Consider the following 19,456-nt stretch of genomic DNA (forward strand, 5'->3'; position numbering starts at 1 on the left):
GCGATTTATTATCTAGTGCTGGCATAGAGCGGCAACATTTTTAAGCGCATAGAGCATTAAGTACAAAAGAAAAAAGTACCATAGCGATTTTGTACAACTCTGTGCCTACTTTTTAGTTTAGTTTATCGCGACGATTTACTGCGACACAGTGCAAAATGTTACTTTAAAATGGTGCTAACATAATTAGTATTCGTGATGTCGCCTGCCACTAGCTTACAATTTTAGAAATGAATAGCCCTATAGGTATAAATAATAAGACGTTACAAATTATTTCTCTTTAATTAAATTCGTACTCTAAATAAGTCGCGGCGAGTACGTGGATAGCATGTATTATTAAAATGATATTAAATGTACTACAATTAGGCATTCTAAAATATTCAAAGGAGAAAGAATAGAACTATTGTAATGTTTGTCAAAATCACGTAATTAATCTGTGGTTTAATTATGATTTAGTTGTGCCTATTTAATGAATGAATGTAGTTATGAAGATTACGAAGTATTGAATTTAGTTATACATAAAATATTACAGCTTCATATAAGTGTTATTAAATGGCAATTAATTTACCTTTCATTCTTTTAAATCTTCGGGTGCTTTTAAGGAAGATGTGCTACGTAGCTATGCTACAAAGATAATAGGTGAGCTGTGAAACTATAGGACCAGTTCCACTAATACTAAGCTATATAACGCGCAGCTTGAGTATGCGATGTATCGGTAGTAGAGAAGCCATAGCACGACTCTTTCCATATAAAAAATATAGTTTAGCTGAGTCCGTTTCCACCAGTGCTATGTATAGTATACCAATGACTATGATTGGTGAAAGCCAATGTAACATTGCACATCTCTGGTGGAAAACTCCCTTACACGTGACTAACAAACATGTCAAGTATCGAACCCTCATGTAATATTGTCATACAATAAACTAATATACCTAGTAGTAAACAACAACTATAATTAACAACAAAAAGACGAACCATCATGAAAAATTAATTGTCTGTACTTCGATCGAAATAAAGATGTTCAACAAAGAAGCTCGAAGCTTAGCCGTCGAACGTTCAATCAGAATTGATTAGCTGACAAGTTTATTTGCTATTAAAACCGGCTTCGATTGTTCAACTGGTATTATGTAAACAATCATTTTTGAAGCAGGCTTTTACTTTTAATCTTTTGTGATGATCACACCACTTATCGTGAAGAGATAAAAGATGTTCGTTCAATGATGTTGCAAATTTTTATTTATTTATTTGTAGCTGTTGCAAAATAAATGTTTTTCTTTCTAAATAAGTACGGGTATACTTACAGTATTACATGATCCTTATTTACCTTTTTTGAAATTACGATGTTTTTTCTTGCAGTGAATATTTAATTATCTAATCTATCTAACTAATCTGTTTTTGATATTCTTTTTTATGGTTTAAGCTGGTAAACGTGCAGACGGATTGCCTTATGGTAAGCAATTGCCAATGGGAACTCGAAACTCCATAAGTGCGTTGCTGGCCTTTTGGAGGATAGGAATTTTAGGGTTGTTGAAGATTGAGAAGGGGAGTAAATTAATCCGTTAACCTCACTTATACAACGAAACCGTTTTTGACGTTGATTTTCTGTGAGGCCGGTGACGATATTTTATGTACCAATTGACTAATTAACTATGTATACATGCAAAACTTACAAATCAATTTAATTACTAAATTAATTAACTAATTAAGTGCTTTCCAATTCATGATGGCGGCTAGCGTCAAAATGGATGACTGTATTGGCTATTAAGTACACTTGTATTTATTAAGTTCAATGTTTTTTATTAATTGCGTTAAATGTAAAGGTTAAATATGTTAGATAATATGGCATTGTATTGGAGTAAGCGGTAAAATGTTATATTGTTAGGTTTTTTAAATAAAAAAATATATCTGTAACACTATACCTTAGCCGAGTATTACACCGCGTCGCATTCTGCATGCGCCTCAAAGAGCCATCAGACCACCACAGATGGGGCCCAGTAGGGCTGATGCCTGATCCGGAGCTGCGGACTACCTAGCGGGCTTACCGGGGCTCCGGCTCAAAAAGCAGGAGAAGTAACGGGGTGGTTTTTAGTCAGTAAGAGCCTGACCCTACCTCTCGCCTCGCCCAATGTGAGAAAAGTCATTGAATGATTTTCCCCCCTCAAAAAAACAGAGTTACATTAAAATCGATAAAACAAATATCTTATTCCTCATAATTACTCTAACTAAGCAGTATCTAAAACTACTTCCATAAGTGAGTAATCGATGTTCTAACTAAGATATAGCTTTTAGTGTTCGGCGAGAGTTTTCTCGTTACGTATGCAAAAAGGCCCGAACGTAGACGAGCACTATACGTCTGTTAATTTTGTTGACGATGCCAAGTTTTAGGACGAACGTATAGAGTACAGAGAATTTGTAGTGTAATCGAAACCGAATGCAAAATTAATGGAAGCGATTCAAGGAGATTAGGTGGTTGATGGTATAATTTATATGATGTAATCTTATTTTAGGAGTATGTTTAGATTTTAAATGGTTATAAGATTTTCTCGTTTGTATAAATATACTATAATAAGTAATTGGGGGAGGCTTATATTTAGCAGTAGACGTCTTATGGCTGATATGTTGATAAACATACTTAAAGATTATAGTTTCACAGGAGCAGTTAAAGGAAAAAGCCAGTTATATCACTCTCCAACCTCTTATCCATCACCAAACATAGAAACGCTTCTAAAGACGTGAAAGAAAGACAAAAAAAAAAACACATTTTCGCATTTATAAAATTATTACTAAAGATAATCAAAGATAGGAATAGGTTGTATATTCACAAAAGTCATATCTTTTGTCCCTCAACCTTACGTATCACTTTACAAAGTCTCAAGGAACCACCAAAATAAGGTCCTTCCTTGCATTATTTTATCAACACATTTATAAGTTGTTTAGGCAGCTGTATCAACGGAAAGTAGATAACAGCGGATGCCAAGTCCATTTCACTATCATACATCGAGTGATTATGCATGTATTATCCCAAAAGATCGTCCCTTAGTCCTATCGCAAAACCCATGCAGTACTATGGGGTCAATGACACTGTTATGGGATGTGTGCTTTAAGGGTGCGGGGTGCGGGTGATAAAAACGACTTTAAAGTTATTAATTTTAGGTGTAGTGTTGATCAACGTCCCCTTGTTAGGTGTATAGTGTATGTGAGTGCAGTTTCTTAGGTAAATTATGTTACTTTTGATTAAACATAATATGTTAAAAGTTAATTATAATATTCTAACAACAAACTATTCACCTTCATAAAATATTCTTATCTCATAAAAAATAAGGTTGACATTGGAATATAGGTAGGTAATTGTTTGTTTTTGTAGTCACTTCTAATACATACGTAGAAGTACATAAAGATCCACCAAATTATTATTGCATTTAGCAAAATACCGTACGCTATTTATACGAGTAGAAGTCATCACCGAAAATATTTAAACACCCTTACCACCTTAACCTTCAAAAAACGTACACTCCAACCGAAAAAAAAGTACATCATTATAAAATATTCACATCGGTACAGGAAAACCAACAGACATCATATTCCTACCTATACAAACATACGTATGTAGGTATATTTAACAAACGTGTAATACGGCAAGACACGACAAGTAACTCCACCTGTCATGTTGAACATGAGTTACGGATCCGTCGACTGACACTATATAAAGAGAGATTAAGGATGCCTTCACCCCAAAAGGAGGTTTCATAAACCTTTGTCCTTCACATGAAGCTATGCAGAACCAGTTTAAACTGACTGTTGATTGTGCGGAAAGGTGATACAAAGCGAGATCAAGATAAATTGGTTTTGTGTAGTTTGATGTGTGCGTATATATGGAATTCGTATACTGGATCTTAAGACTCTTCTGGATAGGATTCTGTGTCTGAAGTCTAGACTAGATATTCGTCCTGGGTTTAAAGGTTTAAGGTATATACTGCTTGTATGGAGATGGCAATTAAAGCGTGTTTCTGTGTCTCTATGTGTATTGAAAAGAGGATTAATCTATCATTAATAACGTTTTGGATCTTCATAGAGGAAACTTATAGTATGAGTAGGGCAGAGAATGGCAGCGATGTACATACAAGCATCTAAGTTGTCGTCTCCTGGTATACTTATGGTACAGAATAAAAAGGGGTTTAATAAATTTGACTGCACGATTTGCGCAATGGCCGGGAAAACAGCCGCAACGTGTGTATGGTTCGATTCCCGCACGGGGCAACTCTGTGTCATCCACAGATTGTTGTTTCGGGTCTGGGTGTCATGTGTATGTAAAATTGTATATTTGTAAACGCACCCACGATACAGGAAAAAACCTAGTGCTTTTTTTTAGCGAATGAATTGTAGACTTTGCAATTTCTGATTGTTTTATAGTATACTGTTACATTTCGACCTTGGAATTGACAAAACCAATTGAAATAAACAAAAAAACAATGACAACCATTAAACAAGCTTTACTTTTTAACGAGGTCGTATCCTTAGTAACAGGATCTGTTTATTTTTATTATAACTTCAATTCAAACATTCTTTCTTCCGAAATTTTCTACGAAATCCTATCAAGTTCACTGTCCATTAGGTTTATGATGATAACAGCTATTAAAGGAAACCATCATTATATTTTAGGATATTATATTGACGTAATATAAGTCTTCTTAAGATTTATATACAACGTAATTTCAAAACACCATAGTTAGGTGACTTTAACTTATGAATGAGTAAACGATTTGGTAGTCAGTCAATGCGAAAATCTGTGCGTAGTTAATAACGTAAACTTAGTTTCAAATGACCGAGAAAAGAATTGCATATTTTGCTCTAGAGAGTTTTTAATATTAGGCACAATTAGACTGTGCTATTTTGACCAACCGGACTAGCTAAGGTCCTTTGTTCGGCAATCGATCAGCGACAAGGCAGTCAAAGACATGCAGTGTGTTTATATAATTGTGTGAAAATAAGAAATATGTTTTAATAAACCTAAATTAAAGCATAAAATAGGTTGCATAGCGACATACGAGTATAATAAGTTAATTTCCAAGAACCCAGTAAGGCGACAAAGTAAATTGATACGTAATTGAACCGCCAATATTATTGTACCCTTCTATCAGATCCCTAACTAAAGGATGCTCACTATACCTATATGAAGTAACTAATTCAATTAACTTGCTATTAAGGGGATATTCGGCATCGTTTGTCGAACTCCCAAGTCCCAAGTTTTTGTAGCTTGTGTGATTATTGTTGGGAGAGACGGGGGATTTCTTTAGGAGGAAACAGACCACATGGCCATGTGTGTGATTTGTTTGTGCTAACGTCATTAGAGATTTGCTACGCCCCTTTTGTTGTTACGAGTGTGTCTCGTTTTTAGTGTGTGGCTTTATTAATGAGTATTTTGTGTGGGAGATGTCTCGTTGATCAAGTTTATTGTTAGTGCCACTATTGAGTCTTATTACTTTTTTTTTTGTCTGCCTGGTGGTAAGCGATGTTGCGGCCTACGATGACGGACGTCTACCCTTAAGCAACCTATTCACTCAGGCCTTGAAGACACCTAGGTTATAACCTTCAGGAAACACAGACTTCGGCAAAGAATTCCACTCTTTAGCATTTCGCACAAGGAAGCTTGAACCGAAGCGCTTCGTACGAGTGAAGCAGTGGCGCTTCGCCGATAGTCTTGACTTTAACTACCAAAGCCTTTGTAAAAAACTAAATCTAGAGCAGTGTTTAGTTTCATAATAGCATCGTTCCAGGATGTAATGGTGCCATCAACATAATAGGCGAAAAGCTGTTGTATTCGATTAGTAGTTTTCTACAACTAGTTATCTCCTACGAAAGAAAATCGTTTAATCATAACATTTTAAAAGAGAGCTAAGGTAAACGCCCACAGGCTCGCATCGTATGCATCGCACGCATCGGACGGATCGCATCAAACGGATTCATTGTTTTATACTGCGTCCACTGTATCGGCAGCGTTCGGATTACCGACGTGAGTATCAGCAATTGGATTGCCAATGTCACTTTCATTCGGATTTTTATCATTATCTAAGCATTGCCAATGAGCGATCCGTAGGGTGCGGATCAGTGGACGCATTTCTATGAGTTTCTATACAAGACAAACTAAAATTCGTTGCGTACGATGCGTCCGCTACGTACGATGTGGGTTTGTTGACGCTTACCTTAATACTTTAAACGTCAACAGATAACCAATACCTACGTAATAAATAAGGACTAATTCTTATATAAAAAAGAAACTGTTTTCGGTTCTGTTGCGTGTTTTTGATCACTTATTCGTGTCTTTGACGAGCTGACCTTTATCTAGTATGTTTAGCCAATTTACGGCTAGATACTGGTAATATCTAGAGTTCTAAGAAGCTGTTTAAGCTTATATATACTGTAATGAATATTAACCAATCTATAAAGTAAGAGCCAATTTAGTTTTTTTTGTGATAAATATACGTATTTATATATGACGTTTTATCTGAGCTATCATTGGTCAAATAAGATTCTGTGTGGTAATTAAACTTTACTTATGTTATAAAAATATTTTATTTTACAAATAAATCAAAAACCCAAGTTCAATTAGAAAATGTTCTATGCGGTCGTAGCCGTGAGCAGTAGCTAGTATAACCATATAATACTTCATATATAGGTACACACCTACTATTAAAATACGAGGTTATAATATATCTCATAGCTGATTATTAAGATGTCATGTCTGTCTGGATTAATTAGCCTAACACATGTTCAAGACAAATTTTAAATCCAGAAATAAACGTGTCTACAAAACAACATTATCGTCAGCCTAGATAACTGAATTTCCAGGAAAATTACCTATAGGGCGGGCACAAACAATGGAATTTTTTACTTATCCTAGAATTGAAGTTTAGGACAATATACTATTGTCTTCTTTTCCATTATTTTATACGATGTCACTGTCTTACGCTTCACTATGTTTCATATTATTATCGTTTTTCAAAATATTCTTTTTTATTAATTGTATCTATGCAAACTTATAATATTGTATTTGTGTATTTCAAAGTCTTTTTCTTTCTCCTCTAATTTAGCAATGACATGGATCAAGTAATTTATTAATGTCCATGATCAATATTTTGACAAAAACAAAAAAAAAAAATATATAGGTACATAATAATTTTGACGTGTAAAAGTATTCTTTGGTAACCTATTTTTCAAAAATAAATTCATTGTTTCTTTATAAAAATAATATAATAATTTGTGAAATGTAAAAAACAATAGTAGGCATTATTTAAAAATAAATCAGGAAAGACGAAAATAAACTAAGAATATATCTAATACACAAACCTAATATTTTCTGATACAAGTGCCTACGTATTGGTACGTTTGAATTTATATGAGCCGTTGAATTACCCATAACGCGATACAAGGTAATCGATTCGGTTACGATATTGGGTATAATACTCGATTTTGATTGATATAATAAATAATATCGAGTGGAAGTTTCGATGTTACGTTATTTTCTACAGCTCTTTGATGTTTATAAAATACCAGGTACGCGAGTAGGTTTAGGCAAAATATTATTTAAGGATCAAATTTTGATTTACTCTCGGTAGACTGTTTCGTATTTTTTTATTATTATCAAATGTAAAAATATTTGTTTTATTTTTATTGCAAAATGTAGGTTTGAATTTAGGTTTCCTGTTTCGATGATATTGTATTATCAGCAGTGCGAATGAAATATCCGGTTGATATGTAAAAAGATTAACAGTTGTATGTGCGTTACTATAAAAAATACTAGAGTAGAAAAAAAAAACACCATATCAAATTATAAGATTATTTTATAAACCACAATCACGTTTTAGTTTATTATGACACAAACCAGGATTATGCCGATGTGTATAAGTGATCATAAAAATAAATACTGCCAGAATTTCCCAGCTATCACCCAACATTAAAATAAATTATGAAACTTTTGGCTAATAGAAAACAATAAACAGTTTATGATCTGTGACGGGTAAAATTAACGATTGCACGTGCCGACAGCGAAACGAGTTAGGGGTGTTCATCATATGAACTTTCCCGGTTTATTTATTCCCGGGGTCTTTCCCGGAGCGGCTTAATGGCGCCTTAAGCGGTAATGTGTGGTCATAAATTAAACGATAATAAGTTCGGACAACAACACTGCCGTTAATGACTGTGAGGCGGCAGATAGTGTGTGATGTCGTAGACGGCCCTTCGACACTTTCTTCAGTTATCTATGAAGTGAACACGCATCCCTTCCGGGGTGCTATCCCGGGGAACTATCCCGGCGTTTATACGCACAGTGCTGTCTCTATCGATAGTTTCGAGGTTATTTTTTTTATCGTGAATGCTCTTTTGGTAATATTTGCTGAAGGAAGTGACTTTCGGTGTATAAAAGAATAATGCCTCCTACATAAAAGACCGGCTTAAGGCTTTACGTAAGTTATTAAAATACTCCAGCATCAAGTGCGTACATGACTGAAATTTTACAGTGAAAGTAGGAATGTTTTTAAATTAGTAAAATTTTGAGCTTAGGCTTAGTAATTTTGTACAGAAATTGCTATGTTATGGCTGTGACTTACTTGAATATTTTTTGGATACTTGTATTGAGAATATTTATGAATATGTATATTCATTCAGGTATTCATTATACCAACATTATAGCTGTTGTTTGGGAATGTAGAACCAAACTTTTCTTGGTAAATTGTCTATTTAAATTATATACTATTGTATATGTTCCTCTATCTAAAAATGTTAAGATTGTGATCATCAATAAAAAAAAATGTACATTGTAATCATCAATCAAAATAAAAAACATCAAACCGTATGTTTAACTATGATCGATAGCCTTTTAAGCGACTTATTGTACAAGTTTCACTTTGTAGTGTGCAACGGACGATCAAACAGCATGTCTCATGCCTGTGACGTTGTCATTTAGAAAAAAGTTAGCCGATCATAGGAACTCAGCGTTTGAGTTCTTAGTCTGTACGATTTTGTCTTGCTACACAAATATGATACTTAGAATTAAGATGTAAAGGGCTTGTTTTGTGTGTTTAGTGGAATTTTAATAATGAAGTTTGTTATTGGAATCGAGTGATTCAAGGTCATACTGTTTCCCTTTGTTGTAGGGACTTCTACTGATTCTAATGGAGGTGTTTACAACACGGAGGTAAGTCAATTATAAACGTACTTAATGGATTCAAGGAAACCCAAAGACTTTTTACTTACTAGGTTTTGTGATACTAAACATTTCTTTATTTGCATAAACATGTAAATAAATAAAAAAGGCAAACAGGATAACAATAATAAATTATGTGCAAATATGTCCGCCATAAGGTGACGTGCAAAATATTTACAAAATATCTTGTATCTGTGTTTGATAACCAATTCATCTTCAATACCATAAAACTCATAAAATAATCGACAAAAACTGATTAAAACATTACTACATACATCTATTTAACAAAAGAGGAATAAAAATCTTTTCAGTACTTCTATGTATGTAAAACAAAGCGTACATCTCTTATATTGTGTACCAATTTCGAATCCTATGTGATCAAAGTCCGGTATTGCAATGGGCTTCTTCCGTCAGAAAATTTGCTCTATCCGCCAGAGTGCAAGCCTTTGCTTAGCACAGACTACGATTTCCGCAGTAGCACAAATATTTGTACTGGCATCCAATGTTGGTTCCCTCTGTGGAATGGTGACGATGATAACTAAAGTGGATTATGTACGACTGTGGTATTTCTGAGTTGCATTGAAAAAATATTGCTGGTTTTTCAAACTTTTCAAGCCTTTCCCCTTTAAAGGATTTGACAGAATCATTAGTCAGTCAGAAAAGTCTTTTCGCTTTTTGTGTATGGTACCAGATGATGTGGAATAGGAGATGAGCTTGTTGCTACGACAGGAACAGTTTCAGATTTATTACAGGCGAGGTAGAAGTCAAATGTCGACCCAATCAAATATGAAAAACATAACCCTCCTTCTGACGCAGTCGGGTAAAAAAGAGAATCTATGGCTAACTCAATGTTTAAATCCGAGATCCGACTTAAAGCAGTCTCGCTTACAATAACAAAAATATGTGATCATACGCAGAATTTGTTATTAATTGAGTTATGCTTAATTGAGAAATGTAAAAATTTACGTCTACCGTGTATTGGGAAAATATTGGTTTACAATGAATACGGAAAATGTGTTCCCTTCGGGGAAAACAGTTTGTGAAGTTGTATTGCTGTATTTAAATTCGAATATAAATCTTTTTCAACATTTCAGTATATATTTTTTGCTAGAGAATAGATAGACAGCTGTTATTATATGCTTTTGAAAGGTACCAGAGACAGTATATCATATTATATTTAATACCATTGTATTAATGTATAGTATACAGTAGTATAGATTGAAATTTGCTTTATGACGATTTAAAATTTCTGTTTATAAATCCACAACATAGGATAACATCGTAATAAAGGATAATGTTTTTTATGGTTATAAGTCGGTTAACAAGCAGACAGATCACTTGATGGTAAGCAATCGCCGCCGTCCATGGACACCCGAAACACAAAAGGCGTTACAAGTGCGTTGCCGGCCTTTTGGGGATGAGAAATTTAACAGTAACGCATTTTAAAACAAAACAGAAAAGAATACAACCTGTATTCCACAAAAACCAAAAGACAACCCAAAATCTATTCTACGCCCAATATTAATAAGAATAACAATGTATTAACAATCAACGTAAAACCTATACGAAAATGGAATGGCCAAACATTTGTAACGAAACCTTCCGATCCACGTTTTACCTTTTGTATTTCGGTTGCCTAGTTGTTGCTCTGTTTATCCTTGTGGCTCAGAATTGATCGGTACGTAATTACTTAACGGGAACACGATACTAAGTTTAACGATAAACATGGAACTAATCAAAGAAGTAACAGTCTGCTGTTGGTTACTTAAGTGCTGATTTAACTATTCTATGTTTGTGTCTGTGTGTTTGTAATAGTTGTGTGTAAATGTTACCTTGTTGTGTTATTGAATTGCGACTGTTTTGTAGTGTAAGCGAAGTGATGGAGAAATAGTGTGTGGATAATTATTATGTTGTTAATAATTTGTAAATATTTAAGAATTGTTTAGTACGAAAGTAGGTAATAACTCTAAGTAGCATATGTATACGAAACCGCGAAATTTATATCGTTTTCGTATGTCGAAGTAAAACATTACATTGTTGTCTCTGTTATACAATAGTTGACAAATAAACAACAAAAATGTTTAAAACAAATAATAACCGATGAACTATAGTAAAACAAACAAATTTCAAAAGCGCATACGAACCTATACATTATCAAAACATAACGCTTTGTAATCTCGAAGAGGTATCCCTCAACGGGTGGCACGTGCGATGCGAATAGTGCCTACAAAGTTACATTAGTGTCCCATGTTTGAATGATGCGCGTTCGTTAGTTGTTATATAATGAAAGAAAAATATATGTGTATATATTTATTTAAATGCATATTATCTAACACATAAAACTAGAGCATGTTACTAGTCTAAACGATTATGTTCTCGTTCCAAAGATAGTAGTTGTAGTAGTAGTATCAAAGAGTCGTATTACGTAGCGCTTTTAGTACACACACCCACGCGACCACCCTTGAGTATATTTACATATAATATCAATGTAACAACATAACTAGTAGAATGTGGGTGTTACATTATTGCACAAGAAGGGTAACTGTGGCTTGAGTACGAATTTGATTATAAGTCATCGTAATACGTAACGTTATTATATTAAAGAATTATTAAAATTTCCTAGTTCAATTTCAAACCTTAATCTTTTAGATTAAGGTCTCTTTTGCAGAATGTGCTTGTTAAGTTTTATTTTTTAACTTTTAAAAATCCCAAGGTATTTTTAGTACTTTATATACCATTTCCGCTAGCGCTGGTCACTTTTATCCCCCATGGCGTTTAATGTGTTAAAACCTCAGTCTTACTTAAAATAATGTTGTACAAAACATAAATATTTTTTACACCCTAAAGGTAGAAACAAATTGCACTACCTATACTCAGTACTCAGTACTTTCTACTTCTTGTCGATTACTTTAGCTACCCACACAATAGGAATAACTTAGTTAAGAATAGGCTACAGAGAAACAGCTAGACAACAAACATTGTTATTTACAAATACCTAGTACACTTCCTGGCTTGAAATCTGCACATTTTATCAAATTATTCTATTGGTTTGAGACTTACATCGCGCGTTTCTATTAGTAATCAATTATTTTTTAATTTTAGTGAGCCAAAATCTCGTCTCATTATATACTTTTCGAAATAATTATTCTCCGGTATCATAGATGCGTTTACAAACATATAAATTCACATACATATAGATTTTTTTTAATTAACCGTTGCCCCAAACTAGTATTTTACTCCTGTATCGTCAGTGCATTTATTTACACGTGAATTCACATACACAACACACTCAGACCCGATATTTCAGAAGTATTGTACATAAACGTGACTGCCTCGTTAGCCGAGTGGTTGCAAGTGCGACTGCCGGGCAAGGGGTCTCGGGTTCGATTCCCGGGTCGGGCGAAGTATTGCTGGGCTTTTTTCGGTTTTTCGAAAATTTGTCAGTAGTAGCACAGAGTCTGGAAATGTGCCCGGTATATGGCAATAGGCTCACCACCACTTACAACATAAATTGTGAAAAGTGGGTGTATACATTGGCATTACGTGCCATAATGTGCATATCTGCCTACCCCTTCGGGGATTAAAGGCATGACGATATGTATGTATGTAAATAAACGTGCCGATGTGCAATATTTATCGCCGGGTACTGTACTAGGGCTGTCAGTAAACAGTCTAGCTCGTCTATAGTCAGATGTTAGTGGCTAAATTACCGCAAGACTGCATGTCGCCGCCACGCCAAGCCATTTCCTTGTAAGACAGGTGTAAGTTCGTTAACATACTTGTCGTAAAGCGATCTACACCGATATCGTGTTAAAGGGTGTTATAGTTTATATGTAGAGGTATGTGAGGAAGAAAATTAGTTTAGCATATTGTTGTTTCTTGTTTTTGTAATGTGATTAGTATTGTTTTGTACCAAATAATTGCACTTGATTTTACTTTTTTTAGTATCCAATGAATGCTTTAGTGAGGCGAGAGAAAGTGTTAGGTTTTAAGATTTCGCAATATTTTATTCGATTCTATTTATTTATACTTTGTTGAACACAATTATATCACATATGACAACATAAATAAGCACAGTGTACAAGGGGTCGTATTTTATTACAAGGCGATTTCTTATAGACAACCTTTGGATGGACCTTTTTTAAAGTTTCTATATCTTTTACTGTACTCAAAACTGTAGACGAAAGTTTTAAATCAGTGAAAAATTCAAACAATTACGTGCAAAAACCTCTAAAAATAACTGAATGAAAACGTTAACTAACTACGAGTATAAAGGAACTCTTGTCGAATTCAGAGGCTCGCGCCGTTTATACGTACCTACCTTGATTACAGCCCAAACAGTTACATCTATTGTTTATCTTTAATTCCTAACAGTCAATATGTAACTAAGAAATTAAATTGGCTTTGTTTGAAATACAAACCGCAAACGAAGGTAATTTCTCTTCCGGCATCAAAGTTGTTGGGAACTTTGTATTTTAGTCATTTGCAGGAAATATATTTGATAATATTAAGAAAAGTAGATAGAGTGACAGTTTTTCTCTAACGGACTGAAATGTGTTTTTTAAGTAAAAGCAACTAAAAACTATCATAGTAATCATTATTTAGTGGACAATTAGATGACCATACTGTTCATCAAACTGGGCTATAATTATAATTTCTAATTATAAGTTTGAAATCGCCAATCCGCGTTGAGCTAGTGTGGTGATTACTGCTCAAACCTTTTCTGTGTGAGTAGAGGCCTTTGGTCAGCGGTGGTAACTTAAGGGCTGTTGATGTATGTATGTAAATTATTTACATGCAAGGTACATTACCTCTATATTACCTCTTTTTTTTTTAAAATATGATGGAGACTAAAAGAGTAGGTAAGATTATAGCAGGTTCTGTCCCCGTGGAAAAAAATATGAATTGTATGTATGCGAACTCTTATTGCGAATACAATCAGTAAATTATTCTGAAAAATATCCTGTGGTTGAATTTTGTTCCCTTTGTGATGCATTTCATTTCGATTCCATTTATAAGGTCGAATTTCAAATTTAATCATTTCGAAGAATTTTCAGTAAATATTACATTGTTCCAGCATTTCACCAGCCATTTATACATATTTTGGTAAAATCATGTTTGTTAAAGCAAAAGTTCCGGTCAGAAACAGATACAAAAGACAATGGAATTTAATAAAATGTAATTTAATAACAATAAGTAATATTTTGTCGTGCATATTTACAGTAATTTCAATTAATGTGATTACGCCCCATTTATTTAATCTATGAATTTATTTGGAATAATGAACAGCAATAATGTGGCTATGAATGACAGTCGAGCAAACATCCTAATCTCTGGGCCAGGCAAAGTATCATATTAGTTCTTCAAGAAGGGAGTTAATACGTTCTTCAAGTGTCAGTACGCATGTTATGCCTCAAGTGTTGAAAGCGTTCATAGGCCATGGTAACCACTGAGCTGTGTTCTTTGTTGTCACCGTCGTGATATAAAAATGTCTTGGAGAACTATTCATTTATGTTAAACATGTTGTTTCATTGAACTGTTCAGAGAAATTCAGAGAAAAAGAGAAGAACCTTTAAATTCCTAAACCTTACAAAGCCGGCTACACCTCTGGTGTTTCGGATGTCATTGGGCGATAGCGATTGCTTACCATCATGTGACACGTCAGCCCGTTTACCGGCTTATACCATAAAAAAATAAATGTTCATACACTAATGTGTGAACTGGATAGTTCTAAACTCCGAGCCTATATTCCCTCTTACATGGAATTCAGGACTATCTGTAACAACTGGCGCTACTATTGTTTGGTATAATTGACAACATTAAAGTGTGTATAGCAGGAAAATGTTACAAGAGCTTTGACCTTGCTCGAGGATAATACCAAATAGAAAATAATTAGTTACAATAATTGATGTTAATTAATTTGGACAGATACTGGGAAAAGAGATTTACTTATGTTATTGTTTTCTTGTATGTTTAGTAAATAAATTATAATAATGTAGGAGGTAGATAGTTTTTGATTTTGGCTTTGTAGGATTACTGACAACTACTAAGTACCTACAAGACTCTGGGTGTGTGTACTAGACATGTTTTTTTATTTCAAATTGGATAGTTTTGAGTAACAAAAAGAGAAGAAATTGTAAGAGAAATTGAAGTAAAGTAAAGAGTTTACTTACGTTAGAATATGCGTCTACAAATATGAAATTATATAATGAGACTTAAGAATGATAGTGTACTACGTCAAATTTACGACAGCCTATTGCCGCACCTTTTTTCTACTGAGTTTTTTGTTTTGAAAAAACCGTAAAATGCCCCGAAATACTATATAATTTGTATTTAATAAGCAATAACTATGTTTTATAATTAATACTTTGCCCAACCCGGGAACCGAATACAGGCCCGAATCGCACTTGCGGCCACACGATCAACGAGACAGCCATTTTGAGAAAATTATACGACGAGTCTTTAGAATAATAGTTTGCTACGTCACGACAGCGCGAAACTGATCAAATTTAATGTATCTTTAAGCTCGTGTAAGTAATTACTAGTGAGTTTCCAGATATGTAATACCATCAAATAACTTATATGTATCTTTTGAAGGTTAGGCAGTATGTGTACCGTATAAGAGAGGGAGGTTTCTTAATTGCTGTCTAAGTTAAAATTTGATTTAGGCAAAATTATTTGAGAGGTTAGTGGATTTAGGTTTGATCGTTGCTGGCGAAATGTTTGAGGAGTTATTCAGTACACAGTTTCGTTTAAAGTTATAAAAACCAATATGTATGGATATGATTGTATTGCTTTGATTATTTTTGTGATCAATATTATGTTAGAAAAATAATTGCAAGTTCATAATCCCTCTGTAAAATGGCTTCGGTGTAAGTTAAGATTACTTACTTACAAAGGGGGATTCCCCTTTAATAAGTATATATATTTATGCAATTTCATTTAGTTATAATAGAAGCAACTAAAACCAGAATCTAGGCCTGATCCTCCGGACCTTTACCGGGTTTACCGGGTCTCCGGTTTAAAGCAGAAGTAGGAACAGGGTTGTTTGTAGACTGTAAGAGTCTAACACTCCCTCAAAAAAGCCCACATGATTTTCCCCTCAAAAAAGGGCCTGACCCTTGGCTCTCTAAGATTCTATGCCTTCACAGATTTTTTCGATATCCAGTACCCAAATACAATCTCACTGCTCAACTTGCAGACATGACTCCAACTAATCTTCTATAACAGATGAAAAGCTTGGAAATTTATACTAATAACTAAAATACAAAGTAATAAGGAAATACTTTTCGCAAGATTTGTTAGTCTTCAATCTTACGAGGAATTTAGGGACTTAGAAAGGATTTCATATTAGTGTTAAAAGTTCTTTAGTTGAACCTTAATAAGTGTTATAACTCACAAGAATTCATTTCAAAATTTACGAAGATAATGTGTGTTTAGACACAGTTTGCCAGGTAAAAATATTATCGTATTTTTTAGTTACTATTCCACGCGAATATCCCAATTCCACAATCCCCGAATCGCAATCAATTCTCAAATTCCTAACCACCAAAAGGTCGGCAATGCACTTGTAACGGCCCTGATATACGGAGTGTCCACGGTCATCGCCGATTACCATCAGGTGATCCATCTCTGGTTGTTTACCGGTACATACCATAAAAACGACAATTTATCTCTGTGTATCTCTCACAAATTTCGATGCAAGTACTACCCCAGTATTTAATTTTGTTTTTAGCCTGCGATAATAGTAATAAATTAAAACCTCTATTTGTAAATATTCTGTTAATGCAGGCATAAGATTATCTAGCAATAAACTGAAAATCATATTTACTGATTTCTAATAATCTAAAAATTAAAACCTTTCATAACAGGGTTTGCTTTTGAATCAGTCTTAATTTAATTCATTAGTCAATTTATTTGAATATTCCTCCCCTTTAATAAATTCCTTGTTAATTAATATTTATTACAAAATATTTATTTAATACTTTTGTAATTACGCAAATATTGTATGTTGATTAAGGGAATATTTTCAATTCCGTGAATGCTTTGTTTAATTTAGAGTATATTTTGCTGTGAAATTTATTGCATTGTCGATACGACTGGTGTAAGATAACTTGACAAGATATTAGGAGACACTTAAAAGCAATCTATTGAATGAATATTCATTGATATCTATTAAACGAAGCGAAGCTCTGTTGAAGTGTTAAACGTGATATAATAAACATTGTAAAACTATATCAAAAAGATGTTTTTTTTTACATTTTTCGATGCAAATCAAACCAAAATTTGCTACCACAAAAACTCCCATACTAAAAGCTAACACGACGCTGTATGTAAAGGTATTGGTAAAGTATAAAGGTACATACTTCCAAAGCTAAGTCCACAAAGCGTTTTACTAATTATTTTTCCCTTTTATCTCGTACCGGTAACGTAAAGAGATTTTGACAATACGGTGAATAGAAAACAAAGGGTGCTCGAATAAAACCGTGAGGGCCCGTCGCCAACCGTACCTGTCTTTGTTAATGTTAATAGAAACGGTAGGGTTAGCTGTTCGACCGGCTCATTTAATTTTGATGTATTGAATAACACTGGTGTATTTGGTTTATTAGTTAATACCTTTATATAGGTGGAACGAATGTAAAAGATTCGTAAATGAAATATTATGCTTTACAAAAACAATAGGACACATAATGTATCTTTACGATTCACACAAACCAAATCAATTGAAAAAGAGAACAAAACTAATTTACAAAATAAAAAAAAATCAACCATCAATACTTACGAATCCTAATAGAAAAAGTTGTCCACTTAAAATTCAATTCATAAACCACAATTTTTTACGAGAACAATTCAACAAACCAACTCGAAAAACGATTTATAAATTTATAAAGTTACGATTGAGAACGAAAGTTTCGTAGACGTGTGTGCGCTACGAGAATACGAGGTGCTACGAGCGCGCGGCGTAGCGTCCGCCCTGAGCGAAGGGGCGCGTAGCACTGAGCGCCGGCTCTCGACAAGACAATCTTTTGCCTGTACATTGTACATAGTAGTACTCTACGACTCAACAGACAACAGCAACTTGTGAGCTCTCGCACGGATAACAGCCGTAACGGGAGCTTTGTCTTCCGCCCGCTCTTTTTAACTTGCTCCAGTGTCATATTGTTAATTGGCAGCGCTTTTCTCACTTTTAAATTAAGTTTAATTTCTTTTTCTTAGTCTCTTGATAGCAGAACGAGAAGTTGGAAAAACTTCGATGGAAAAATTTAATGTAGCGTTTTATAGAGTAAATAATTGAGTGTAGTGCTTCTGTGCAATGTAAGTTTATTGAACACCAGCGTTGCGTTGGGATTTCTTTGTGCAATAGTATTTGTTTTTGGTACCGAATTTATTTCATCATTTTTATAAAACACAAATACACACTGTAATGCGTTTATCGTATATAGAATGATATTCAAAATTAGGACTTTAAAAGACTGTTTTCTATGACTAAATTTAGAATCTAGATCAATCAGATGAATATTATTTTTTCGCTACTTTTAAAGCACCTCGTAAGTTCTTAAAAGAGCATATGTATGATATGCTAGTATGGTGCTAAAAGCCTAAAATGACATAAGTTCACTTTACCAACACAATATAATTAGATCCAAGCACGGTGAGCTTGCCTAAATGGCAAGTTACGCGCAACAAACTTGTTAACTAAATTATACGACATTTTCACGTTCCTACTTAAGTAATACTAATTAATTATAACGACACGCAGAGTATACTTAAACTCTTATAAACACGTGCAACAGACATAATACGTCAGAGGGTGACAATAAAGAAAGGAGTCATGTAAGGGGTGAGGAAATTTACTCGCAACTCTCCGTTCTAAAGATCTTTCTCTAAAATACGTTTATTTTCCTCGAAGGCGTACATAAAAACGAGCAAATCACAAAACAAGATAACATTCGCTAGGTCTTCCAGTGCGGGAATCTCATTTTCAATATGTTTTTTATAACTTTCAGTGAGGAAATGAGGTGGTGCTCGAGGCGGCGTGCCATTGTCATCATAAACCAGCCGAGGACTTCTTCATAAATCCCAACCAAATGTACCTTTATACGCATTATGGCATAACACCGAGGAATCTTTTTTGCGCCCCCGTACTTTGAGACCTAACAATAAATGTATCTTGTTTTGTTTATTGGCTACCCTTGTTATGCATGTTCGTGTATGCATATGTAACATTATATGATGTGAAAGAAGGGTTTTGTCGTATAT

General features: G+C 34.1%; 1 protein-coding gene across 2 annotated transcripts in view; it reads right to left on the minus strand.

Annotated features, from left to right (window-relative positions):
- Positions 1-18,201, minus strand: part of LOC118277045 (lachesin) — a 97,861-nt gene extending 79,660 nt beyond the window's left edge. For both annotated transcript variants that reach the window (XM_035595727.2, XM_035595722.2), the window contains exon 1: positions 17,979-18,201. The gene's annotated coding sequence lies outside the window, so the exon portion shown is untranslated. The remainder of the gene's footprint in view (positions 1-17,978) is intronic.
- Between the last annotated feature and the right edge of the window lie 1,255 nt (positions 18,202-19,456).

The sequence above is a fragment of the Spodoptera frugiperda genome, chromosome 15, assembly GCF_023101765.2.
Source record: "Spodoptera frugiperda isolate SF20-4 chromosome 15, AGI-APGP_CSIRO_Sfru_2.0, whole genome shotgun sequence".
NCBI lineage: Eukaryota > Metazoa > Arthropoda > Insecta > Lepidoptera > Noctuidae > Spodoptera > Spodoptera frugiperda.